Below are 13459 nucleotides of genomic sequence, written 5' to 3'. Positions count from 1 at the left end.
GGTTGCAGCCATCATTGTTGTTTGGCAGGCCCAGGCTGGGGATTCGAACCTGCCACCTTAGGTGTATGTGGCTGGCGCCTTAGCTGATTGAGCCACAAGCGCCGAGCCAATCAGTATTTCTTAATTGAAGGAAAAAAGTAAAAGGACAAAATGTGTGTTAAGGTATAAAGAACTAATGTTCTATTTAACTTGTTGCTTCTACAAAACTCTCTGTAGGCTTATTTGCTTGCTAACATTGTAGGGCCGTTTCTATATCTCTGTCACTCTGTTTCTCTTTCTTTCTTTCTCTCTCCTCTCCCTTCCTATCTCTTATCACCTCTTGGGGCTGCTAGTGTACTCTGGCATTTGGCTTTATTTTACATTTGATCTTCTTGGCAAGGACTTAGGGGTTACTATCTTCACAATAAAAAAAATATAGGAAATGTGAGATCTTTGTAATGGATGCTTGTTACCTGTATTCCCTTTTTGTCAGTGCAGTCACCTGGCCCCTCCTGTGATAGATCAAGCCATCCTTGACTGTCCTCAGAACAAATCTGATGGGATTCCTCACAGGGGAAACAGAGGGAACTGCCGCTGGCTACAAACCTACCATGTTCCAGGCACTGTATCATCTCACTGGATTAGCTCCATGGCCCTGTGAGAAGCAGTCTGGTGGCAGGAACTGTGGGTTTGTTCCCAACATTCATTCCAATCACCTTCTAATCTACCTGCGAGGATGGGCTATTAATTAATTTATTATTATTATTAATTATTAATTAATTTCTAGATGCCTTCGCTTTTTCCTATGTGATTGCCTTTACCCAAGCAGTGGCAAGATTTGAAATCAGATGTGGAGTCCTGTGAGTATGAGCTGCACTTTTGTCTGGAAGCCACGGGGTAGGGACCTTTGGCTTTCCTATGGCAGCTATAGTTGTGGTTGTGTGTTTGCTGCTGAGATGGATTCAAGGGCATCATTTTGCATCTGTGCATGATGGCCCAGGAAATATTGTTCTGGAGCTGAACAGTACTTTGGTCCCAATCTGGAAAGGATCCTCCTGGTTCTATTGTTTCCTTACCCTGGCAAAGACAGCAGCTTCCTGGCAGCCCAGTTTCTATAGTGTGCTTGAGAAACTGCATCTAGCATGTGTTTCTTCAGCCCTCTTGAAGATGCTGTAAGCCATTTGAATGTGTTTGAGTAGATTCTCCTTTCTGAACTTGAATCCGGCTTAACATACCCATTTCACAGAGGAGGGACTGGAGGCTCAGACTGTTGAAGTGACTAGTCCAAAGACCCCTAGCTGGTAATAGAGAGGCAGAGATTCTGCATAGACTGTCTCTTTGCTCACTCAAGGGGGAGTGGCCAGTGCCTCTGATAGCCTATCCTCATTTTTCTAGGCAGGAGGAAGGTATGAATTGCAGCATGTACTTTTTCATAAATTCTTTGGCTTGTGTCTGCTAGAAATTATCTCATTATTCTCTTTCCACATTCTATTCCTGTGCTCAGAAATGGGGAACAAACGACACTCCTTCCTCACATGCTAGGCTAGACATTCACACCTAGCTTCCTTTCCTGCTGGTCTGGTCCCTTTGTGATGCTCCCATCCCAATACCTGGGGTCCCATGGTAGAGATGCTGAGCTATGTCCATGGCCCCACCATCAGGAAGTCCTCTCAGTCTGAGTCAGGTACGTGGAAACCTAGCATGACAGCCACATAAGATGCCCCCACTGCCCTCAGCAAAGAGCTGCCTTTAAAAGGGCTTTGCACATGTTGGGGAGGAGAGGTATAGTTTGACTAGTAATTTACAATGGGCCAACCACAATTATTCTCACTTTGCCCCAAGTGGGTGTTGAGACATTTTGACCTAAGTGGTATGGTCATAGACATCTAGACCTTGGCAAGAACAGCCAAGTTCTAGGATTTTATTCATGCCCATACAGTTAAGGAGTCTTCCCTCTGAGTACGTCATGGGAGTGGTAGCTGCCAAGGATGTTCCATCCATGCCTCCCCCTGGCCTCCTTGCATGCTACCAATACACTCCCTGTGTTTCTCAGGTCATTTTCCACCAACAGTGGCCGAAGGGTCGCCAGCCAGGCCAGACTGCATCTGTGTAGGGTGGTGGAGCCCCAGCCTCTTGAGTCTTGGCCCTGTGGCCCTAGCTCTTCTCTTTCGAGACCACCCTTGGTCACCTTGGTTCCCCAGTGCCAACTGGAGAGCTTGGCTTCAAGTTTGTGTTCAATGAGCATTTACCAAACAAAATAAAATTGCTTCTAAACTCAGATAATCTAGTTTTCCCTGTTTCCACCCTCATTTTGCAGAACAGTTGCAAACAATGGCTGGCACTTTTCCCGTGCATTTTCTTTGTAGCAGCCATACCAGTTTTCGCTGGGCTTGTGCATAGATGGCATATGGGAGGCACACAGAGTGGATGAAAACTAATGAGAAAACGCGGGAAAAGACAATTGGGCTTCACTTGGCCACTCCTTTTGTAATTCATTATGTTTCCGAGCCTGAAAATGGAACTATATTTTAGGCTTACAAACAACTTTAAATAACTGGCCGTATTCTTGCCAGTAGTATCATTCCTAGTTCAGCTGTCCTTTCTTCACAGTGCTCTGAGACGAGCCCATGAGCGGCAGGGACTCCACCATCTCCACAAGCTGAAGACCCTCTGCTCCCAGATGCCATTCTGTCCTGTAATTTCCTGCATTTTCTCTCTGTCTCTCTCTCTCCGTCTCTCCCTTAGCCTCTCTCTCTCATACACAAACACACATATACACCCTGCAGATATTTAAAACATCCCTGTGAAATGTTTTTTTGTGTTAAGAAATATGCCCAGCTTTTCTGAGATAATTGGCAGATTTTAGAGGTTTTGGAAAAACTTGCAGTTTAAGGAGATTTAGCTCCACTTCTTAGTGGCTGTGGGGTACTGGCAGGGACAGAGCATAAAAGTGCCATAGTCACAAAATATGTGGTTGCCCTGAATGATCTCTGCATTTCCCTCTAGGAGTCTCAGACTCACAGGAACTTTGAAGTGAATTCATGCGCTTTTGCTCAATGAGGCAGGTAGGGTTTATAAATTCCAGGCCCAAACACAGAGGTGCAAGAAATAAACCTCTTCAAGTTACCCTATAATTAGCCCCAATGTCTCACTCCTGGCTTCAGTTTGCAATCCGTTCTAGGTCATCTCAGCTGACTCCAGGTCATCTCAACTGAAGGACTCTTCAGTCAAATCTGAGTTCCTTACTCCCCCACCCCCTACTGTATCTGAGTTCTGGGGAGCCAATGCAGGGCCATGGCATTGTGGAGTGAGAGCCATCTGCTCACGGCTAACCTGAGCTCTTACTGACATTTGCTGAGTGTCCACCATCTTTAGTCGTGCAGGGTGGACGACTAAATGCACCCATGGTGTGTTCTCTCACTTCTTACTCCCCGTCCTCACCAGGTCCCACTCCATTAGCTGTTCCTGCTCCCCTCTCGTGAGAATAAGAACATTTCTAATCACAGATACTGAGGGCTTGTCTCTGGTCTTTGTCTAGATGTGACACCTCACCTTTTCACCCTTTCTACTTGAATGTGTCTGGGGCTAGTAGCAAAACAAACTCACCACCTTCCTGAGTCCCATTCAGAAAGCAAAGACCAGATCTTGTCCACCCTCAGATACCCTGATAGTTACCAGGGATTTGGTGCACCTCTGGGGCTGGGCTTGGGGGATGGGCTCCTCTCAAAGATCACTGACATCCTTGTCTCGGATGTACTTCTCCTACCCATGCTATTCCTTGTTTTATATATTTATCCAGATGCCCCTTTGAGGCACAAAAAGGCAAGAAAATGCATATTTGGCTTGATCACACGTTCTAAATGCTGTTCCTCTGCCACCAGGACTTTCAGCTTTTGAAAATCTAAAGATTTGGCTCTTTTGTTCCCTACTTCCATTGTGTCAGTCTTCTCTTGAGATGCCAGTAGCCTGCTGCCTGAATGGATGAAGCCGCTAGAAAAAGAATGTCCATGAATATATCAAAATATGGTCCCACTGTGGTTTTATTTGGAAGGCAGGGACTGGAGCCACAGGAGCCCGTGTCGGATGGTCCTCACTGCTTACATCTCCTGGTTCCTAAGTGGCGGTGAAATCTGCAGGAAAATCCATCTTTGCCAAAGGGTGATGTGCCATTCAAACCTGGCACTGTCGAGCTAGAGCTGAAATTGTGGGAGGCAGGAGAGAGAGAGAATGAGTTTTCTGCCTTCTACACCCGAGGCTGTATCACCACACCATCTGGAGCCAGAAGGGGAGAATGGGGCTGAATAAATATAAGGTGTAAACGCACAGAGCGTAAACGCATGAAATTGGCAATGACTAATTCATCGTCTCACAAATCTGTCTTTACAAAGCGAAATAAAAATCAAGTCAGTTTGAGCAATATGGAGGGAGTGCAGCTCTTCCAAGAATAGCTAATGAAAGGGGGAGGGGAAGGAAGCACTGTTAGGAAAATGTGCACATTTTTGAAATTGGCAGATTCACATGACACTTCAAGGTGATTAGTATGCTGATTGGTGTGCTGTGGGGAGCGCTAAGGAAGCATCATATTGTTTTCTTTAAAAAAAAATAGTGAAGCAGAATAAAAGAGCCCAGCACTTCCTAACTAGAGGCCCAGTCTACAACGTCAGCTGTGCCTTTATGAATGGTGAGGAGAAGTACCCTGTGTGCATGCTGTCTACACCATAGAGCTGTCTTAGGTGCAAGCCGGGCAAAAGATATTTTATTTACTTATTCATTCAAGAAAGATTTGATAGCATTACTATATGCCAAAAATCATGCTGGACGCTGAGGACACAAAGAAGGGTCCAGCATGTTCTCTGACCTTGAATAACTCAGTCTAGTAAGGGGGAGAAGTCTGTTGCACCCAATAGAATAAACACTACAGTGTGAAGATTTCAGCTGAGAGATGTTGTAACATAGCAGAAGGGGAGATGCATTAACACAGCAGAGTTGTAAGTTGGTGATGATGGGAAGGAAGAGTTGGAGAAGCTTCATAAAGAAGGATGACATTTGAGCTGAATTTGAAGGATGCATAGAATTTTTCCAGATGAAGAAGTAGGCAAAGGGTATTTGAGGCAGAAGTAACAGTATAAGCAAAGGCATAGAGGCATGAAAGTATTTAATACAATTTCTGGGAATGGCGAGATGCCTGGTGAATAGCTCCTCCTGAGCCCACCCACCTGAGAATAATTGCAGGGTTGACTGACTGGGCAGGGTGTGTGGGCTCCTCAAAGCTCGACAGAAGTGGCATGGCAGAAATGGCCACGAAGACAGCAGAGTGTGAGATCTATCAATAGACTGACACTGTTTCCCAGCTTTTTCTGTACGTGAGTTCCTAAGGGATAATGCTGAGTTCTCTACATTTTAATCTTTCTACATCTCCTAAAATTCCAGAGACCAACTAGAAGAGAAACCAAAATGTCTGTAGTCTACAACTATAACTGCAGCTTAATTAGGAGGCAGAGAAGATTATAAACTCCAGTTTACATAAGAGTCAAGAAATATTTGAGTTGGTAAGAGCTGAAACTGACCTCAGACTAGTGTAGGGACAACCATGGGGGTTGGATGGAAGAACAGAGTATAAAGAACTAAACACAGGTTTGAAATGTGGTGAGTGAGTGACAGGGAGGGGCTTGGAAAGTACATAGGACCCGAGGAACACATTGGTTGGGGAAGGTGGTTGAGAGCCTTGCTACCAGAAGCCTAATAAAGGGAGGAGAATGGCAGGTAAGAAGAGCTCTTCTCGGTCTATGGGGGCTGATTCATCTCATTTTCCTAGGACTTTCTCAAGGTTCATATTAAAAATTCCACATCCTGGAAACTTCCCCAGTCCCAGACAACTCAGGAAGGTTGGTCACTCTACTTCTGTACAAAGGAGAATGAAAAGTTCAGAAGAAACTGGTTCTCAGCACAGAATTGCCTTGTATTAAAGAAACTGTCCTTGACTGTTAGGAATAGAAGAGGGAATCTTCAAATTGAGAAACTGGAAAAGCCACCCAAGCGCCTCTACCTCTACCCCTCTTGCCATCAGAACCACTGTTAACAACCAGTTCAGGAAAATCCAACACACATATGAAAAAAAAAAAAGAGAAAGAAAACTTCAAAGATTTTATAAGGAAATGAGAAAAAATAAAACACACTTTTTCACAGACAAAAAGTTACCAGGAATATCTCATGAAGAAGCAGAGGAACACTGTAGTGTAATATTCTAACATAAATTTTAAACTATAGGCAATTGTAGGCATAAAAAGGATAGCTCCAAACAGAAATATTGCAGATGTCAACAGAAAGATGTCAGAAGAAAACATGTGAATTTCAAAACAAATGAAAGAAAAAGACAAAATAATTTCAGAAATAAATAGTAAATTCTGGACACAGTAGGGAAAATAATTGTGACTAAAAATTGTGAAGGGACCTAGAATAGAAGTGAGAAAAACTGAGACACTGAAAAAGAAACATAAGTAAAAATACTAGAGAGAAAGTTACAGATATAGAAGACAAAGATGATTTAACATATCAATAATTGGAATTACAGAAGAAGAAAAGTGAAACACTGGAATGTAACTAATATTTAAAAATGTAGTGCAAGTATACATCTGTATGTATACACTAAAAGGGCACACTATGAACGTGGGGAGAAAATTGATCCTGAGAGGCTAACTCCAAGACATATCCTGGTAAACTTCAATCCACTTAGGCTAATGACTGACGGAAGCATTGAACATACTAACTGTGGGATTAAAATGAAGAGAGCATGGTGGGCGGTGCCTGTGGCTCAAAGGAGTAGGTCACTGGCCCCAATATGCTGGAGGTGCCTGGTTCAAATGCAGCCCCAGCCAAAAACTGCAAAAAAAAAAAAAAAAAAAAAGAGAGAGACAGAGTATGGTAGAGTAGAAAAAGGGAATAAGCTATAAGTGTTATATCCTGTGACATAACAGAAAAAGAACACACCTTTAAAAATGTGAGAAAGGGGGGATGAGAGGGAAAGAAATTGAATAAGCTCCTCATGTGCCTTAAAGGTAATGGGTGAGAATCTAAGAATATCACGTCAAGGAGACAACCCAAATGTTAGGTCTACTTAGGAATGAAAAGACCCACACAAGTTCATGCTGTAGACTGACAGTAGATGATGAAGGAGAGAGGGGAGGGAAGAAGGAGGGATTGCATTCTAATATTGGGTTACTCAAGGTAGGAAGCAAATAGAAATTGCCTCAAAGAAAAAGGTGAGTCTTCCACGTGTCCAAACTTTTTATTTTCTCTGCTATTCCAATATTCCAATATTCTTATATTGGAAGATAAGAACTGTCTTGGGCCACACATTAAATACACAAACACTAACAAAAGCTGATTAGCAAAAAAAAAGAGAAAGGTTTATGTATACTGTTTATGATATCCAACACCATAGACAAGCAAAAAAAGGTCTTCACAAAATCAGCATGTGGCCCAAGGTCCAGAGGTTGGACACCCCTAGAAAGATAATGGTACAAAGGTAATCACTAAAATAAAGATACAAATCTTCTTAAACACCAAAAGAAATACAAAAATGAAATAAAAAAGAACAAAGACCATACATGAAAAATTTTCAATGTATCTACTTTATAAATAAAAAAATAAATAATTAGATCTGGTGACAAAACATACTAATTGGATCAATAAATATAAATGGATTTCGCTTGCATGTTAAAATTTTCCAGTTTTCATTGTACCCCATGATTGCATTAATGTACACAGCCAAGATTTAATAAAAAAACAGAAAAAAAATTTTTCCAGTTTTTGTTTTCTCTTGAAGTTATTGATAGTGATGAACTCTTGAATTAAATGACATCTCAGGAATTCTTAAATGTATTGATCAAGTGGAAGCCAAAACTCTGCAGTGGAGAAGGGATTCCTATGATGGTAGGCAGTGATAAGAAGTTTCCAAATTTAACCATCCGAGCCATCACCCTGTTTTTAACCCAGTTTATGAAATCAGACAAATAAGTTAAAGTGAGGTTGGGGTTCATTTTGCACCTCTCCCATTCATCAGAAGCCTAGTTTATCTGCCAGTGTGTTCCAACTGCAAGACAGGCCCCAAGACACTGTGTCACCCTCAATGCCTACTTCAGTTTGAGCACTGCCTACCTTTGGTAGTCCCTGTTCATCAGATTGGTCCCTCTGGTACCATCTACTCATGTAATTTGGACACTTTATAAAGACTTGAATTAACTCTACTCTTTTGAACACAGATCTCAAAAATTCAATTCACTCAAACTTGAGCAAGATAGAAAACTTACTGGCTCATTTAACTGATAAGCCCAGGGATAACTTTGACTTTGGCCATGACTATTTTCACAATTCCTTCATTTTCAGTCAGGCTCTTCCCAAGGTTAAGTGACCATTGCCACAGGGAGCTCCCAGTTCCTCCTGGGAAGAGAATCCCTCTATCATGTTGCCCTTGGCTGGATGGAGTTGTATCCTTTCCTCCCCAACCACACATCATGACTCTGATTGGGCAGGCAGGGTTATGTGCCCAAGCTGGTACAAGAAAAGATGAGATCAATCACACTTGAGCCAAAAGACCCTAGAGTGAAGATTCTCTAGGGGAAAACCCGGGGAAATGGAACAGGTGGCTGGATCTGTATTGTATGGGGCATTGAACGGAAGTTTAAATTTGGGCTCAGTTGCATTTATGTGACCTCCAGCAAATCTTTTAACTCTCTTAGGCTGAGTTTTTCCTTCTTTGAAAGACAGCTAATAATATATTGTTGGTGTTATAATTGAGTTTCTTCTTTATCCCCATACACTAAATAAAAGCTTCCTTTCCTTCCACACTGGCCTGTGTCTCTGTAGTCCCAGTTTAACTTCCACCCCAGAAATGACAGTAGCTTGGCTGGGTGGTGCCAAACGAGTGGGCACGTCCTCTGACCTCATTGTCTTTATGATACCAACTCAGCCTACATTGGGATCACTTCTCTGAGCCATCTGGAGTTATTTTCATTCTGTATATGGCAAAGCCAGAGTGTGGCTTTGCCACAGTTCAACAAGGTGACAGCATATTTAGCGACATAATGGAACACCTCTCTGTAAGCTCACACTATGGGAAAATTCTGTGTTGCCAACAATAAGAGCTAATTAAAAGTCCATCATGTTCAGTCAAGCTGATATCCCTTCGGAGATATCACCAAAGACATCCCTTTGGAGAGAATCACCAAAGGTGTTAATTACTTAAAACTTCCCAGTGCCAGCTTTTAATCATTTGTGCGACAATAATAACTACAAAACTGAAGGCTGGCATTCTGGTGTCTCAGATAAGCTTTGGCAAAGCAGCTCTGCTCGTGGTGGGAGTAAGGCCTTCGCCAGCCACAGCTCTACCTGCCACTAATCCTGGGATACACAACTGTGCATCATTGTCTAAGACTATGGTTTACCTTCAGAAGGTTACCCCCGTTTGCATAAAGACCTCCACAGAGACATGTGCACATGTTTTCAACTTCTTTCTTTATTGAAATTTGGGTCATTTCAGATGCAGAAGTTGTTGAACTGGATAATAGGACAGTTATGGTTGAATTGTGTACTCGCCCATAATTTATACAGGAAATCCTAACCCCAACGCCAAATGTAACCTGCTTTGGAGACAGGGTCTTTACTGAGATGATGAAGTTAGAGTGAGGTCACAGGGTGGGCTCTGATGCAATATGACTACTATTCTTATCAAAAGGGGAAATTTGGAGATGGAGACACTTATTGGGAGAATGCTTTTTAAATAGGGAGACAGCCGGCTACAAGCCAAGGAGAGAGGCCTGGGAAGGAATGAACCCTCTTGACACCTTGATCTTGGCTTCCAGCATCTAGAACTGGGAGACAACACACTCCTATTGTTTAAAACACCCAGTGTGTGGTCTTTTGTTACAGTAGCCCTCGCCAACTCATACAGGGACATATGTCTCGTTTAAAAAGAGTTGGCGACTTTTTTGTTCACTGGTATTTCTTTACAAGAAAATGTCTGGTAATTGGCATCAGACTGGGCCACATAGGATGAGTGTGAAGCCCCCTGTGGGCATCTTTAAGCAACAAAAGATCCTCTCTTAACTGATTATATAAAGAAAGTAGAAAAGTTTGTGTTGATCTTAAATGGAGGCAGCGGGCAAGTGTCACCTCTTTCCCACACTCCATGACCCCACCACCTCTTCACTGAGAACCAGAGAGATCTTCACCCGGCTTTGCCCAAGTGTGTTTCCTCTGGACAAGAGTGCTGGGGCTAAGTTTTGTGTTTAGGTCTAAGTTGTTATAGAGCCTGGGCACAGAAGTTTCCTGTCCCCCCAAGTTGGCAGAAATCCCATGGAAGGGTCCTGTCATCTCAGAGCCTGCTGGGGTTAGCTTATGACAATCTTATTTATAGGGAGGAGGAGGCCCAGTTGACATGAATTATATTGGAAACTGGGACGACATCTCCAACAAAAAAAGTAGGAGAAATATCAAACACACACAGATGTAATTGCTGTCAAATGGTTTGACACACTGGTGTTCCCATCAGTCAGGCCGCAGCACTGTCCCATGCTGCACAGACAGACTGACCTCAGAACTTGGTGCCTGGTTGGAAGTGGGGTGGAGGGAAAATGAGAAAGCCTCTATATGGATCAGTTTCACTGAAACAATAATAGAAAAAAGTCCAGGCATGGTGGCTCACATCTATAATCCCAGCATGCTGGGAGACCAAGGCAGGGGCATTGCTTATGTCCGGGAGTTTGAAGCCAGCTGAGCAACATAGAAAGACGGTCTCTACAAAAATTAAAAAACCAGGTATGGTGGTGCATGACTGTAGTCCCAGACACTCAGAAGCCTGAAATGGGAGAGCCTGAGCTGAGGAGTTGGAGCCTGCAGTGAACTGTGATTGTGCCACTTTACTCCAACCTGGGTGGGGTGACAGAGAGAGACCCATCTCTCTAACAAGAAAAAAAATAAAATAAAAAGATGCATGACTGTGGTTAGAGCCTAACAATGTCATTTACATGGAGTTGTTCCCATAACAAAAGATTGAGCATATGGAGAGAGATGGCAAGGGCAGAAAAATAGGACTCGGTGTAACACAATGTTTTATACAAATGGTTCTCTTGGAAGGATGTGACTTGCCCCTCAGAGTACTGTACAGCCACTGTATTTTAAAATCCATGATCTAGCAACAGGGTTTCCCTTTCTCACCCATCTCTTTTGAAGTATAATTGATTAATAAAAATTATATACATTTACAACATACAGCCCAGTGTTTTGAAATACGTGTCCATTGTGAAACCATCAAGTGAACGAGCATATCTACAGCCTCACATAGTTATCTTTTTTTGTGATGAGAACACTGAGATCTGCTCTCTTAGCAATTTTCTAGTACATTATTATTAACTGTCGTCACCGGGCTGTACAGTAGATTCCCAGAGCTTACTCATCCTGCATAACTGAAACTTTGTACCCTTTGGCCGACCACCTCCCCCTTTCCCACCCACATTCCAACCCTGAATCCTGCTAACCACCATTCTAATCTCCCCAGGGTTCAGTATTTTCCAATTTTACATGTAAGTGCTGTCGTGTATTTGTCTTTCTGTGCCTGGCTGTTTTTAGTTAGCATGATATCCTTAGGTTCATCCAGGTTGTCACGAATGGTAGGATTTCCCTGTTTTTTCCTTTTAATGTGGAGTGGCATTCATATATATTCGTATCCTTTATCCACGCATCCTTGCATGATGTTTAAGTTGATTTGATATCTCAGCTACTGTGAATGGGCTGCAGTGAACATGAGGATGCGAACGTGGACATGTCTTGGACGTACTAACTTCATTGCCTTTGGATATGGACCCAGAAGTAGGATTACTGAGTCATACAGTAATTCTATTTTTAGTATTTTTTTTTTTTTGCAGTTTTTAGCCGGGGCTGGGTTTGAACCCGCCATCTCCAGCATATGAGGCCAGCGCCCTACTCCTTCGAGCCACAGGCTCTGCCCTCTATTTTTAGTATTTTGAGGAATCTCTATACTATTCTCCATAATGGCTATTCCAATCTGCAGTCCCATCAGCAGTGGGCAAAGGTTTCCTCTTCTTCACATGCTCATCAACACTTACTTCTTATCTTTTCTGGTAATAGCCATTCTAACAGATGTGAGATATCTCATTCCAACTCTGATTTGAACTCCCCTGATGATTAGTGCTGTTGAACGTTTTTTGGCTTATGTCTGTTGGCCATTTGTATGTTTTCTTTTGAAAAATGTCTCGTTGGGTTCTTTGCCTATTTTTTAATCAGATTATTTCCTTGTATTGAGTTGTCTGAGTTCCTTATGTATTTTGGATACTAACCCCTTATAAGGTGTATTACTTACAAATATTTTCTCCTATTCCATAGGTTATTTCTTCACTCTGTTGATCATTTCCTTTGATGTGGAGAAGCTTTTTAGTTTGATGAAATCCTATTTGTCTAGTTTTGCTTTTGTAGACTGTGTTTTGGGCTCTTATCTGAAAAATCATTGCCCAGACCAATGACAAGGTTTTCCTATATATTTTCTTCTAGTAGTATTACAGTTTCAAGTCTTAGATTTATGCCTTTAATCCATTTTGAGTTTATTTTTATATATATAGTGTGAAATAAAGGTCAAATTTAATTTTTCTACAAGTGGATATCCAGTTCTTCTAACACTATTTGTTAAAAAAAAAAAAAACTATCCTTTCCCTATTATATTCTTGGTGTCTTTCTCAAAAATCAGTTGGCTCTTTTTTCTTGGGTTTATTGCTGAGGTCTATAGTCTATTCCACTGGTCTGCATGTCTGTTTTTATGCCAGTAACAAATTGATATGATCTGTGTTTTTAGTTATTTTTTATTTCAAAATATTAAGGGGGTACACATGTGTTTGTGACATGGAGAGCTCTATCATGCTTTAGTCAGGGCTGTAAGTGTGTCCGTCACCTGATACTGTTCATTGTACTTGTTAGGTATGTTTTTAACCCTCTCCTCTTCTGCCCCCCTTCTTGAATTCCAAATATTTTTATTTCTTTTTTTTTCTTATTGTTGGAGATTCATTGAGGGTACACAGAACCAGGTTACATTGCTTGCTTTTGTTAGATAAGGACCCTCTTATAATTGTGTCTTGTCCCCCAAAAGTGCACCACACCCTTTGTCCCCCCGCCCCCTCCTTCTTTCCTTTTTTCGGTTTTCCCCTTCCCCCCCTCCTACCGTGTACTAGGACCTTAATTGTCCTCATATCTCAATTGAGTACAGAGGACTCTTGTTTCTCCATCCAAATATTTTTATTTCTTTCTGTGGCAATGTGTGCCCACTAGTCAGTTACAATTATTACAGAATACATGTGGTGTTTGTGTGTTCATTCTTTAGATACTTCACTCAGGATAATGGTCTCCAGTTCCATTCAAATTGCTGCAAAACATATTAATTCCTTTTTATAGCTGAGTGTGTGATATATATATGTGT

Source organism: Otolemur garnettii, unplaced genomic scaffold (assembly GCF_000181295.1).
Source record: "Otolemur garnettii isolate 467f Iridium unplaced genomic scaffold, OtoGar3 scaffold00003, whole genome shotgun sequence".
Lineage (NCBI taxonomy): Eukaryota > Metazoa > Chordata > Mammalia > Primates > Galagidae > Otolemur > Otolemur garnettii.
The sequence above is the reverse complement of the archived record's forward strand: the minus strand, read 5'-3'. Positions refer to the sequence as shown.